We start from the raw sequence: 16,005 nt of genomic DNA, 5'->3' as shown, positions 1-16,005 counted from the left end.
AACATTGTGAGTATTCACCACTCCCCTATTTTCGGTTTTTAAATGTTTTGGGGTGGAAAAGCATGTCCTAAACTATTTATATTCGTTGTATTTATTTGACTCGTATAAACTTGGTTACTATATTTTATATATAGTGAGTATTCACGCACTCCCCTATTTTCAATTTTTATGTTTTGGGGTGGAAAAGCATGTCCCGAAAAACTATTATTTGTTTGTTGTATTTAAATTGATTTGTATCAAACATGATTGCTATTTTATTGCTATATCTCTCTATGTATGTCTATGCAACACGGAACATGAGAACTTATCGTCTTGAGGCCCTTCCCTTACACTTTTCTCTAACCATTAACTCTTTGAGCCAATGGTCATTGTGGATAGCGCTATTAGGAATTGACAACTCCTCACTCGCCCTATTGCTGGAGTGCATGATACCATATTCATCTATGGAACGATAAACATAGATCTTGATAGGGCTTCAGTCATAGGTTTGGTTGACACTCATTGTTTGCTCATACACATACAAACTCGTTTCTCGTTATAGCAATAAACTTGTTATCAACCTCTCTCTCCTAATTCAAATAGAATTATATCAAAATTTTGATATAAGTTTCCATAGATAAAAATATATTGCTAAAATGAGTAAATAACCCTTGCTAAAAAATATATTGCTAAAAATATATTTTTAGCAAACCTATGGAGGAAATGTTTAACCGACGAAGCATTGATAGTACCTCTGGAGGAAATTAAGATCAATGATAAGCTAAACTTTGTTGAGGAACCGATAGAAATCCTTGACAGAGAGGTGAAACAACTTAAGCGGAGTAGGATTCCGATTGTGAAAGTTCGATGGAACTCAAAGCGCGGGCCGGAGTACACCTGGGAGCGTGACGACTTCATGAAGGAAAAGTATCCACAACTTTTCCCATACGATGACATAGAATGAATTTCGGGACGAAATTCTTTTTGAGTGGGGGATACTGTGACAACTGTCAAATTCAGGTCATTCTCGGACTCATGCATCTTTTTATAAAAACCATACATGCACAACATGCCATGGCCTATTAGTATAAATTAGGTCAAAATCTTGCATGAACGAGGATCCAACTAAAATCTAGGACTAATATACTTGACTCTTACGATTCTAGTAAGTTGTTTAGCTACTGTAGGAAATGCCGATATCCGAATTAGAATAAACTCCAAACATTTGTTACAATTGAAAAAGAGTATCAAAACCTTAAAAATAAATTAAAATTTTCTAATTTCATTTCATTATGATGGTAAATATCTAACAAAGTTCCAAAAGCCCTAAAGAGCCCAAAAATCCAAATTTATAAACTTTAAAACCTAAAAACTATATAAAATTTGTTATGAACCTCATTATATCAAATTTAAATAATTAAGTTATGGGATATAATGAAAGACATAAAAATTTAATTATCAAACATTAATCATAATTTATTAGTTAAAAACAAAGATTTTTAAATAAATCAAGAATTACATAAAGAAGCATTTTTATAAAAATTAGAGTTTTATAAAAAATGAAGAGGGAAATTATTTAATTTGAATTAGGAGAGAGAGGGCCTTTAATATACTCAAAAAATCCGGCACCCCCTCTCCCCTATGCTCTCTCTTCCCAAAAACTTCAATCATTAAACTCATTCTTACACTTCAACTTCCCTCTTCATTCTCTCTCTCACACTCCACCCTTTCAACTCTCAAACTCTCCTCCTCTCTCTCTAAACTCACGAAAATATTCAGTCAAGAACACCTCTCCACACTCAAATCTTCATCTTCTAAGGCTATTCTTCAAGGTATTCACGAAAATCTTTCACCCTCCCTTACTTTTCCTTCTTGTTTTAAAGGGTTTTCTTGTACTTCTCTTCCTTCTACACCATTCTTTATGAACATTCATGAACATGTTCATGAATGTCGAGTTTGATGATGATGGTGGTAGGGTTTCACCCAAGAACAACATGCATGTTGTTTAATGGTGAAATCCAAGGACCAAAACCTATGTCAAACACTAAAGTTCGGATTTTTACAAGTTTTAAAGGCTCATACACCTTATGCATTCAAGTATTTCCTTTAAAAACATCACTATGACAAACATATGACCATGCATGGTCTTCAAACCGTGATGCATGTGATGAACACCAAGCTAAAGAGCTTGATGATCAAAGTACATTGTTAATAGTGCATGTAAATGATTTTGTCTATAAAAATATCTAAAAGTTCTTTTCTGTTCAAAATAAAAAATTTTCCAGATTCCCATTAAGGTAATATGAACATCTGGAAAATCCCAAGAGTTTTTATCATTTCCTTGATTTATTAAAATTGTTACAAGAAAACAAGGGCATAAATCACATAAAATACTTCCAGAGGTCTATAAATCCTGAATAAATTCGTGGATGACCCCTATGGTGAATAATGACCTCTCATTAAGTTTGATCGATTTATGTTTCTGTTTAGTATGACTTTTGATTTTCTTTTTGTTTGGTTCCAATAAATCGCAAAACCACTTTAGAGAGTGAAAATTGTATCTAACAATTTTCGCAGCTCTTACCAGAGGTGGGAGACTCAGAAAACTAATTTCAGAATTTTTCATCATGCCTGTCTATTTTTCCCCAATTTTTGTAATTATAATGGCCTAAAAATAGAAAAAATAGTTCTGATCATCCAAAATTCATGAAAATTTACCAGAACGTCTTGTTGTACATTAGGAGGCTACATACGAACTTTGATGATTTTTCTCTTCTGTATACTATTTTTCTCCTATTTTCTAAGGTTACATACACTTAAATACACTTAAATACCCAAAACCGGATTATACAATATGAAAACCACCTTTGGTATTTTTCCCAGATTACTTACACTGTAAATGATGTTACAAAAGTTTTTGGTATTTACTTTAACTGTTTATTATTTATTCTCCAATTAATGATTATTTAAGAGGATAAAACAAAGAAAAATAGAAAGACCAACTGAAAAATATCTTTTATATTTTTCGCAGCTTTTATATGTAAAATAACAGTGATAAAATTTTTTTGGGTAATTTTGGAAACTGTTTTCTATTTATTTCAATTTTTATTAGAATAAATGCTCAAAAATCATAAAATTGGGTTAAACAGTTTAGAAATCTATTTTTATATTTTTCCTAGTTTAATAATGCTTAATAACAGTAATAGAAAAAGTTTGATTAATTTTGGAAACTGTTTTCTATTTATTTCAATTTTTATTAGAATAAATGCACAAAAATCATAAAATTGGGTTAAACAGTTTAGAAATCCATTTTTATATTTTTCCCAGCTCAAGAATGTCTAATGGCAGTATTATAAAAAGTTTGGGAATTTTTATGCTTTTAATACTATTTTTCATGAATTTATGTTGTTATGAAGGCTTAAAAATTTAGAAAAATAGTTAATCATATCAAAAATTCAAGGGAAATTTTCTGGAAGACCTCTACTGTATTTAGAATGAAAATACAAGGTTTGACAATTTTTGGAAACTGTTTGATAATATTTTACATTTTTAGGAGTTTAAAACACCTTTAAATGTGTTGAAATACCCTAAATTAATATTACTAAATCTGGAAAATTAATATCCAAAATTGTCTTAATCACATGAGTTATAGAATTTCACCATTTTCAGAAAAATTGTAACCAATTAATATAAAACCAATATTAGAACATAAATTTGGCATTTCTCTATATGTAGAGTTTAGTATATTACCATTAGATTTCGACATGGAAACTCACTAGTATGTGTTTGATGTCGTAGGATCCCGGTAGTAAGGCGTTGGTGTATTCCGAGGCACCACTTGTACCTACTCGAAACATTGTGAGTATTCACCACTCCCCTATTTTCGGTTTTTAAATGTTTTGGGGTGGAAAAGCATGTCCTAAACTATTTATATTCGTTGTATTTATTTGACTCGTATAAACTTGGTTACTATATTTTATATATAGTGAGTATTCACGCACTCCCCTATTTTCAGTTTTTATGTTTTGGGGTGGAAAAGCATGTCCCGGAAAACTATTATTTGTTCGTTGTATTTAAATTGATTTGTATCAAACATGATTGCTATTTTATTGCTATATCTCTCTACGTATGTCTATGCAACACGGAACATGAGAACTTATCGTCTTAAGGCCCTTCCCTTACACTTTTCTCAAACCATTAACTCTTTGAGCCAATGGTCATTGTGGATAACATTATTAGGAATTGACAACTCGTCACTCGCCCTATTGCTGGAGTGCATGATACCATATTCATCTATGGAACGATAAGCATAGATCTTGATAGGGCTTCAGTCATAGGTTTGGTTGAGACTCATTGTTTGCTCATACACATACAAACTCGTTTCTCGTTATAGCAATAAACTTGTTATCAATCATAGCAATCAACTTTGTTTCTCATTAAAGCAATGTACTTGTATTTATGAAAAGCCTTATTCCAAATCTTGATTTTATAAACTTGTAAACTCACCAACTATCACACCCCGCTAAAGCGGAAACACGAGGCGTGGCAGTATAAAGGGTTTCATAGCAAAAGTTAAAAGACAACACCAACCATAGTATTAAAAATCATTACAATTTTACAATGGGTTTGAACAACTTTTAAAAGAAATTACAATGTAAATTGAAATACAACACATGCGAATGCTCCTAAAAGTGAAGTGTCCCTAAGTGCCACTTACTCGATGATTCCTGAAAAAGCATGTAAAACGAGCGTCAACTATAAAAATAGTTGGTGAGTACTCACAGATTAAAAATAATATAAGTTTCATGAATCAAAATCAAAGTTTTGATAGAGTTTTACATAAATAAAAATATATTGCAAAAATGAGTAAATAAGTTTGTATAAACAAAGTTTGTTGCCATCGTGAGAAATAAAGTTACGTTGCCCAAATGAGATACAACGTTCATATCCTCATGGAAATAAAGTTTGTTGCTAAAAACGAGTAAACAAGTTTCATTGCTATAATGAGCAATCAATTTCGTTGCTAAAACATGTATATAAGTTTTCAGTAATAAAAGTTCGTTGTTGTAATGAGAAACAAAGTTCATTGCTATAATGAGATACAAAGTTGATTGCTATAACTGATAAACGAGTTTATTGCCATAATAAATAACAAGTTTATTGCTATAATGAGTAACAAGTTTGTATGTGTATGAGCAAACAATGAGTTCTCAACCAAACCTATGACTGAAGCCCTATCAAGATCTATGCTTATCGTTCCATAGATGAATATGGTATCATGCACTCCAGCAATAGGGCGAGTGAGGAGTTGTCAATTCCTAATAGCGCTATTCATAATGACCATTGGCTCAAAGAGTTAATGGTTGGAGTAAAGTATAAGGGAAGGGACTTAAGACGATAAGGCCTCATGTTTCAAGATGCATAAACATACATAGCATAATATAGCACAATTTAGCAATCAAGTTTGATACATTTCACTTTTAAATACAATGAATAATAAATAGCTTTTCGGACATGCTTTTCCACCCCAAAACATAAAAACCAAAAATAGGGGAGTGCGTGAATACTCACAATATGCAAAATATAGCATAGGGGTCATCCACGAATTTACCTAGATTTTATAGACCTCAGAAAGTATTTTATATGATTTATTGCCCTATTTTATTTCAATAATTATAATAATTCAAGATAAATGAATTATTTTTTGGAAATTTGTAGAACATCTCATTTTGTTGGTAGAAATCTGGGAAAATCGGATTTGGTCAGAAAAGGAGTTTTAGATATTTATTTGGAAATAAATCCTTCATGAACATATTTGAAAGCTTTTAACAACATACTTTGATGATCTAGCATCTAAGGTTGAAGATCATCACATGCATGTTTGTTTGAAGACCATTCATGAGTTTGAAATGTTCAAAAATCGTTTTTTTAAAGAAAACTTAGAGTGCATGTGGTGATTTTCCACCAAAACTTGTAGAAAAGTGCATTTTCATGATCTTGACTTAGGTTTAGGTCCTTGGATTTCATCATTTACAACATGCATGTTGTTTTTGGGTGAAATCCTACCACCATCATCATCAAAACTGAAGTGAATGAACATGAACACATATTTTCTAATAGAAAGGTGTAGAAGAAGAAGGAAATGCAAGAAAAATCTTAAAAACTTGAAGGAAAATGAAAGGAAATCGTGTTTTACCTTAATGAACACCACTACATGATGAAGATTTTGTGTTTGAGGTGTGTTCTTGGACTTGTTTTCTGGACAATTTCGTGGTTGAGGGGGAGAGGAAGAGAGAGTAGAGAGAAAATGAAGTGAGGGAGTGTGAGAGAGAAAGAGATGGAGTGGGTGTGTTGGGAAAGTGATTGAGTGTGTTGGGAAGAGGAGAGAGAGAGAGGGAAAGAGAAATCCGACTTTTGAGGTTATAATATCCCTCTCCCTTTCATGCATCTTTTATAAATAATTGATACTTTAACATACCCAAATAAGATGCAACATTCATATTCTCATGGAAGATAAAGTTCGTTACTCAAACGAGTAAACAAGTTTCATTGCTAAAATGAGAAACGAAGTTGATTGCTATAATTGATAAACGAGTTTATTGCCATAATGAATAACAAGTTTGTATGTGTATGAGCAAACACTGAGTCTCAACCAAACCTATGACTGAAGCCCTATCAAGATCTATGCTCATCGTTCCATAGATGAATATGGTATCATGCACTCCAGCAATAGGGCGAGTGAGGAGTTGTCAATTCCTAATAGCTCTATCCATAATGACCATTGGCTCAAAGAGTTAATGGTTAGAGATAAGGGAAGGGCCTTAGTACGATAACTTCTCATGTTCCGTGTTGCATAGACATACATAGAGAGACATAGCAATAAAATAGCAATCATGTTTGATACAAATCAATTTAAATACAACATTCAAATAATAGTTTTTCGGGACATGCCTTTCCACCCCAAAACATAAAATCTGAAAATAGGGGAGTGCGTGAATACTCACTATATATAAAATATAGTAACCAAGTTTATACGAGTCAAATAAATACAACGAATATAAATAGTTTAGGACAAATGCTTTTCCACCCCAAAACATTTAAAAACCAAAAATAGGGGAGTGGTGAATACTCACAATGCATTGAGATGATGCAAATGGTGCCTTGAACTACGCTCCACTCGTACCACTATCATTTCCTACAATAATGGTATTCGCTAGTGAGTCTCTAATCGAAATCTAACACTAGTATACTTACTAGTAGAATAGAATTATGCCAATAGTGTGTCAAAATTTAATATTGACAAGTTACAAACATTTTTCTATGAAAAATTAATTTCAATGAATCAATTGTTATATAACAATTTAAGTGGAAATTTCTCATTATTGAAATGCTAATATTTAACATTTTAAGAGGTGTTCCAATGATTAAATATTCAAAACTAAATTAATTTAGTTCTAAAATTTCCCAAAGTTTTCATTTTAGTTTTAATTGAAGTCAAAGACCTCAAGATAAATTTTCTTGAATTTTTTATTTGTCTGACTATTTTTCACGATTTTAGTTTCTTGAATAACCATAAAATCATGAAAAATACTAAACAGTTAATAAAAACTACCAAACTTCAGATTTTGGTTCTAAATGTGTAAAAAGACTTCTAGATAAATTTTCATGGATTATGGATATGTATAACCATTTTTCATATATTTAATTCTCTAAATAGATACAAATTCATGAAAAATAGAAATCAGTTTCCAAAATTACCCAAACTTTTTGTATTACTGTTATTAAATATTATTAAGCTGGAAAAAATATAAAATTTGATTTCTAAACTGTTTAACCAAATTTTATGATTTTTGAGCATTTATTCTAATAAAAATTGAAATAAATAGGAAACATTTTCCAAAATTGCCCAAAATTTTTGTAACACATTTATTATACATGTAGAAGCTGTGAAAAATATAAAAGATATTTTTCAGTTAGTGTTGCTATTTTTTCTTGTTTAATCCTCTTAAATAATCATTAATTGAATAATAATTATTAAACAGTTAAAGTAAATTACCAAAAATTTTGTACACTTCATTCACAGAATAAATAATCTGCGAAAAATACCAAATGTGGTTTTTATATACTGAAATCCGATTTTGTGTATTTAAGTGTATTTAATTTTAGAAAACAGGAGAAAAATAGTATACAGAAGAGAAAAATCATCAAAAATTTTATGTAGCATCCTAATGTACTACAAGGTGTTCTGGTAAATTTTTATGAATTTTGGATAAGCATAACTATTTTTCCTGTTTTAGTCCATAATATACACAAAAATCGGGGAAAAATAGGAATACATTATGAAAAATTCTGAAAATATTTTTCTAAGTCTTCCGCAGAGAGTATAAGCTGCGAAAATTATTATATAACCTTTTCAAATTATCTAAAGCGGTTTTATGATTTATTGGGGCTAAACAAAATTCAAAACCATATTAAACAATAGCAAAAACCGATGAAATTTAATGTGGGATCATTATGTAGCATAGGGGTCATCCACGAATTTACCTAGAATTTATAGACCTCAGAAAGTATTTTATATGATTTATTGCCCTATTTTATTTCAATAATTATAATAATTCAAGATAAATGAATTATTTTCTGGAAATTTGTAGAACATCTCATTTTGTTGGTAGAAATCTGGGAAAAATCGGATTTGGTCAGAAAAGGAGTTTTAGATATTTATTTGGAAATAAATCCTTCATGAACATATTTGAAAGCTTTTAACAACATACTTTGATGATCTAGCATCTAAGCTTGAAGATCATCACATGCATGTTTGTTTGAAGACCATTCATGAGTTTGAAATGTTCAAAAATTGTTTTTGAAAGAAAACTTAGAGTGCATGTGGTGATTTTACACCAAAACTTGTAGAAAAGTGCATTTTCATGATCTTGACTTAGGTTTAGGTCCTTGGATTTCACCATTTACAACATGCATGTTGTTTTTGGATGAAATCCTACCACCATCATCATCAAAACCGTGAGTAGGTGCAAGTGTTCATGATTTTACAATAGAATGGAGTAGAAGAAAAAGAAAGTGTGTGAAAAATAACAAAACTTTGAAGGAAAATGAAGGGAAATCGATTTTACCTTCAAGAACACTACAATATGATGAAGATTTCGAGTTTGAGGAGTGTTATTGGGTTTGTTTTCTGGAAATTTTCGTGAGTGTAGAGAGATGAAGAGAGAAATGGATTGGTGGTGATGAAGAGTGTGAGAGAGAATGAAAGGTAGAGTGAGAGAGAAGATAGAGTGTGAGAGAGAAGAAGTCATTTAGTATGTTGGAAAGATGAATTTTGAAGGAGGAGAGAGGATGTCCGATTTTAGGGGAATAAGATAGGGTTTCCCCCTCTTCCATTTTTGTAAAATTCAAATATTTTATAAAAATATCAAACCTTTCATAAAATGTGCACCTTAACTTAGTTTTTATGCATAAAAGTGTTGATTTTTGATTTATAAATTAAGGGTAAATGTTAATGAGTTAAATTTTATTTTCCTTAAATGCATTTTCATAATTTTGATTATTATAAGATAATATTAGAAGCTTCATAATTATTTTTATAGAATTTTTAAGGTTAAAGTTTATAAATGTGAGTTTTTAAGGCATTTAGGGTTTTTGAGAGTAAGTAAGTCTTTGGATATCAAAATTAATTAAATATTTGAGACTTGAAATTATCTTATGGTATTATAACTCTTTTATAGTTATAAATAATGTTTGTAATTTATTTTTATCGGTTTATTGGCATTCTATGTAGTGATTCCGAGATTCAAGCGAAATTGAGGAATCAAGTATACTAGTCCTAGTCTTCAACTTTGACTTAAGTTTCTATGAGACTTTGACCTAACTTCTACTTCTAGGTCAAGTGCATGATGTGTGTATATGATTCATGAAATGTTGTTCGAGTCAAAGAGTGACCCAAATATGGATAGTCACTACAGCTCAGTAGATGTAGAATTCACATATCAATGTGAAATCTAAGTACACTATCCATTGATTCTAATTGTTTCCAAGTTTCTAGTAGGTTATAACTTAGCTTCTAGTTACTAAGTCTAGTATGTGTAGTGCCTATATATGCAACTAAGTCTAGTCAAATCTAGAACTGACTCGAATTTTGACGGTTGTCACAGTCTCCCCCAGTTGAAAGAATTTCGTCCCGAAATTCAATTCGTGACGTATTCTATTAGAACTCAGCCGAATACTATTGTATAGTTGGAGAGGTGGTGACTTGAAGAGCTCTTTGATTATTTTGGGTTAATTCCTCAAGGGAAAAGCCCAATTCTTTTTGCTATCAACAATTTAGTGTTTCCTTAATTCGAGTTCTACAGCCTAGATTGCGAGAAATTAGGATCATGGAAATCATGATCCGACCATGGCGACCTAGTTGAAAAGATTATCTAGTTAGATATTATCTGAATTAAGAGAGCGGTATAAGTTTCGATGATGCACCAACTGCACTGAGCGTTAAATCCGCATTGATCTTTAAGTTGCATTCTAAATTAGCACTACGTGTAACTTCGCCGCTTAAAAAAAGAAGAGATTAGGAACAATTTGTTCACTTCCGGGTTGGCTACTACATCTGGAAAATATATATTCCGAAATAAGAAGAGGTAGCACGAATGGAAATAAATGATCAAGGGTAAGTTCGTAAAGATACGTACTAAGGGTAGGCAACGAAGTTTTGGTACCTCTCGAATGTAAAGGCTTTTTAAGTGTCGTCTACAAAATAAGTTACGAAATGATTGAGGATCTCCGAGGCTATAATTACTACTACGGTTACTCTTACAATAATAGAACTATATTCGAAAAATATATATAATTAGAGAGTCATTGTCTCTAATGAAGGCGGTGAAAGTTTACCATATTTTAAATCACATTGTGTAGATAGCATTTTAAGTGTTTAGAAGTGATAGAAATCTCACTGTTATCAAAATGTGTGTTTAGAAAGGATAACTAATCTCATTATTATCAAAATGTGTAATAATTCCAAGATAATGAAGATATATGTGTGGCGATCAAACGAAGTAGTAAAAAAAAGATAATTTAAAGTTAAATGTTTAAGTCGTCATTAAGGGAATTTTTTTTATAGAAATTTTGATATTATGCTTTTTGTAAAAATTGACTAATTGTCTAAGTCAGGACAAATACAAGTTTAAGAGGAGTCGGAATACTTATGAAAAAAAAAGTTTAAGAGTTAGGAACTCATTGAAAATTGCAAAGTAGAATACTATTTTAAGAAAGATGTAAAAAAAATGTCAATCTTTGGAAATAGTGCATTCATAGTTTAGTGTTTCTACAAAAACAATCATTTAGAGAATAGATAATCGTAAAATTCAAAACTTTTGATGTATTTAAAGAAAAGAAGAAACATAAGGATACCTATCCTCCACATATATTTTTCGGATATAGAAAAATTATAAGCATAAAGGTATTCATCTTGTGTATTACTTATAACGAAAAATACAATGAAACTTGAATTTTAAATCAAGTTTCCAAATTTAGAACGAAAGAGCAAATGTAAATAAGGATTACTTGTTTATTGTAGATTTCAAAATAAAAACAAGATGTATATGGAAAAAGGCATAATTGAATATATCAAAGTTGACTAAATCCAAATTATGACTCACAACTATACACGTATTAATCGCTCAAAACGAAAGGGTAGACTTCTAGTCTATATGTGTACGAACATGGTACCAAGAGAAGCAAAATAGATAGAAACAAAGTTAGACGATGTATTATGTTACTATTATGGCCGTGCGAGATCTAAAATCAGAAGGAGATCGAGAAATCAACTGTCGGGGAAAGAAAAAGAAGGTGGCAGCGATGATTGCTATTGTTAAAATTTTAAGATCAATAATTATATGTAGATTTAAAACTTAGGTTGAGATATATTTCAAACTTAAATATTTGATGTATATTGATGGTTACATAGAAATGATGAGGTTTTAAAGTGTTTGCTAAAAATTCATGATTTATCTATTAAGTTAAACTCCATTTGTGAAAAAGAAGAAACACTAAAACTTGTAATTGAAAATCTGACAGTTTTGACCTTTTTGACTGGGGTCCAACAATGGTTAAAACGGATAAGGTAAAGACTTAACATATTTAGATGAATAATTGTGCAATGTCAAAAGTACGTCGCTGGAAGTTTAAAAGTGAACACTAAGTTTTGCAATGTTGTAAGTTTTATAAACACGGATTATAAAACTAATTTGAAATAAAATAAACAAATGATGTGTGTTGGAAATTTAGGAATTAGATATATCTTAGAAACATGTGTGAAGTAGAAAGTTGTGAAAATATCATGTTGGGATTCAAGAAAACACATTTAAGTAAGGTACAATGCCTAAATCAGAAAGTGGTCAAAAGAGTCAAAACAAAAGTGGTTTGAAAGATCCGATGAAGCTTTTACTCGTAATATGAACTTCAATGTCATATGTCTATGTTTTATAGCATAGAATTTAAACACTTTTATAAAAGAAAACGTTTCTAAGTTTTTCGAAAACGTGCCAAAATGGTAATCAAGGTTTAAAATGGTTTCTATTCCCTTTAAAAGCACATCTATCCATTGAAATGGATTTGAAATGAAATTGAAATAACAAGGTAAAAACTAATATTGGTTAAGTTGAGTTTTGAAGAAAAACGTTAAGTTAAAGCAAGTTGTCAAAAGAGTTTTAGCGAGAATATGACTTAAATTGTTAGGAAATGTCTACTAAGTTGAATGAAGTGGATATAAAATATTTTATCGATGATAAATAAAACCGATGAAGCGAAATAATTTTTCGATGGAAGATTAAGAAATAAGGAATAAGTATGTTAGTGTAGCTGATCGTACCTAAATACTAAGGCGAGTCTAAGGCGAGTGCCGGTGTCTTTTCCCCCAAGATAAAGGACAAGAAAAATTGTTTGAAAAACGTTTTATGGTCTCAATACAGTTTACGACCTTTTATAGAGGTCAAAGGGACATCCTATGTTAAGTTTTAGGCTCAAGGTGGAAACAACGTAGAGCTAAATCGTAGCGTAGTAATAAGGTCTCACGTATGGGTTAAACTTTCGTGTCTCCTTGTGAGTCGAATCCGGAATGCCCACCAATGGTATACAAGTGATTACTTAGTGGCGACTCATCTACCTCCTTATGCGATGCTCCAATTATCATTCGTGTCGATATCGAAACACTTTTTCATTGTTGTAACTCTAGTACGAAGACGATGAAGAGGTATTGAGGAATAAATGGTATAGGTTTCGACTTATGATTATTACTAGTGTATATCTAGCTACTAACCTTACATCTAAAGTCAATAGCTACTGAGGAATACCCATTCGTAGTACTATGTGCATTGCTCCTAGAGTGGCTAGTGATATAACCTAAGTGGTTAACCTAGCACTTGATAAGGGACATGAACATTTCTAAATAAAGGCATTTTTATAAAAGTGCACTTAGTTTCTAAGTGTATCTAGATGAATGCCTATAATATGCAATGCCCGTACACACACAGAAAAATTTAGTTTTTCAAAAGTTTAAGTTGAAAATTGTTTTGAACATAATTCTACAATAACCGTTTCCAGCCTCACATTAACTTTCCTTAATTAAGCATAGTTGGCCAGGCTATACTTAATTAAGACTCTCCCCTATTTTCGGTTTTTAAATGTTTTGGGGTGGAAAAGCATGTCCTAAACTGTTTATGCTCATTGTATTTATTTGACTCGTATAAACTTGGTTGCTATATTTTGCATATTGTGAGTATTCACGCACTCCCCTATTTTCGGTTTTTATGTTTTGGGGTGGAAAAGCATGTCCTAAACTATTTATGTTCGTTATATTTAGTTGACTCGTATAAACTTGATTACTATATTTTGCATATTGTAAGTATTCACGCACTCCCCTATTTTCAGTTTTTATGTTTTGGGGTGGAAAAGCATGTCCCGAAAAACTATTATTTGTTCGTTGTATTTAAATTGATTTGTATCAAACATGATTGCTATTTTATTGCTATATCTCTCTATGTATGTCTATGCAACACGGAACATGAGAACTTATCGTATTAAGGCCCTTCCCTTATCTCTAACCATTAACTCTTTGAGCCAATGGTCATTATGGATAGCGCTATTAGGAATTGACAACTCCTCACTCGCCCGATTGCTGGAGTGCATGATACCATATTAATCTATGGAACGATAAGCATAGATCTTGATAGGGCTTCAGTCATAGGCTTGGTTGAGAACTCATTGTTTGCTCACACACACACAAACTCGTTACTTATTATAGCAATAAACTTGTTTATTAATTATAGCAATGAACTTTGTTTCTCATTACAACAACGAACTTTTATTACTGAAAACTTATATACATGTTTTAGCAATGAAATTGTTTGCTCCTTGTAGCAACAAAATTGATTGCTCATTTTAGAAATGAAACTTTTTTACTCGTTTGAGTAACGAACTTTATCTTCCATGAGAATATGAATGTTGCATCTTATTCGGGCAACATACTTTATCTCTCATGATGACAAAGAACTTTGTTTTTACAAACTTATTTACTCTTTTTGTTAAAAAAATAAGTTTAATTAGGTCGGGAATTCTATTTGAATTTTTATCGATGGAAACTTATTTAAAAGACATTCATGGATGTATCTTAATTAAGGAAAATTAATGCGAGGCTGGAAACGGTTATAGTAGAATTATGTTCAAAACAATTTTCAACTTAAACTTTTGAAAAACAAATATTTTCGGTGTGCGTACGGGCATTGCATATTATAGGCATTCATCTAGATACACTTAGAAACTAAGTGCACTTCTATAACAACGCCTTTATTTAGAAATACTCTTATCCCTTATCAAGTGATAGGTTAACCACTTAGGCTGTATCACTAGCCACTCTAGGAGCAATGCACTTAGTACTGATAATGGGTATTCCTCGGTAGCTATTGACTTTAGATGTAAGGTTAGTAGCTAGATATACACTAGTAATAATCTTAAGTCGAAACCTATACTAATTATTCCTCAATACCTATTCATCGTCTTCGTACTAGAGTTACAACTAGGAAAGCGTTCTGATACTGACACGGATGAAAATTGGAGCATCGCGTAAGGAGGTAGATGAGTCGTTTTTAAGTAATCACTTGGATACCATTGGTGGGCATTCCGGATTCGACTCACAAGGAGACACGGAGGTTTAACCCATACGTGAGACCTTATTACTACGTTACGACTTAGCTCTAGGTTGTTTCCACCTTGAGCTTAAAACTTAACATAAGATGTCCCTTTGACCTCTATAAAAGGCTACGAAACTGCATTGGCACCATAAAATGTTTTACAAACAATTTTTCTTGTCCTTTATCCTAGGAAAAAGACATCGGTACTCGCCTTATACTCGTCTTATACTCGCCTTAGTATTTAGGTACGATCAGCTACACTAACATACTTATTCCTTACTTCTTAATCTTCCATCGAAAAATTATTTCGCTTCATCGGTTTTATTTATCATCAATAAAATATTTCATAACCACTTCAATCAAATTAGTATACATTTCTTAACAATGTAAGCCATATTCTTGCTAAAAATCTTCTGACAACTTGCTTTAACTTAACACTTTTCTTCAAAACTCAATTTAACCATTATTGGTTTTAACCTTGCTATTTCAATTTTATTTCAAATCCATTTCAAATCCATTTCAATGGATAGATGTGTTTTTAAGGGCATATAAACCATTTTAAACCTTGCTTACCATTTTGACACGTTTTCGAAAAACTTAGAAACATTTTCATTTATAAAAGTGTTTAAACTCTATGCTATAAAATTTAAACATATAACATTGAAGTTCATATTACGTGTAAAAGCTTCATCGGATCTTTCAAACCACTTTTGTTTTGACTCTTTTGACCACTTTCTCATTTAGGCATTGTACCTTACTTAAATGTGTTTTCTTGCATCCCAACATGATATTTTCACAACTTTCTACTTCACACATGTTTCTAAGATATCTCTAA

Source organism: Lactuca virosa, chromosome 1, assembly GCF_052849685.1.
Source record: "Lactuca virosa cultivar CGN04683 chromosome 1, Lactuca_virosa_CGN04683_v6, whole genome shotgun sequence".
Classification (NCBI taxonomy): domain Eukaryota; kingdom Viridiplantae; phylum Streptophyta; class Magnoliopsida; order Asterales; family Asteraceae; genus Lactuca; species Lactuca virosa.
Note: the sequence above shows the minus strand (reverse complement) of the source record.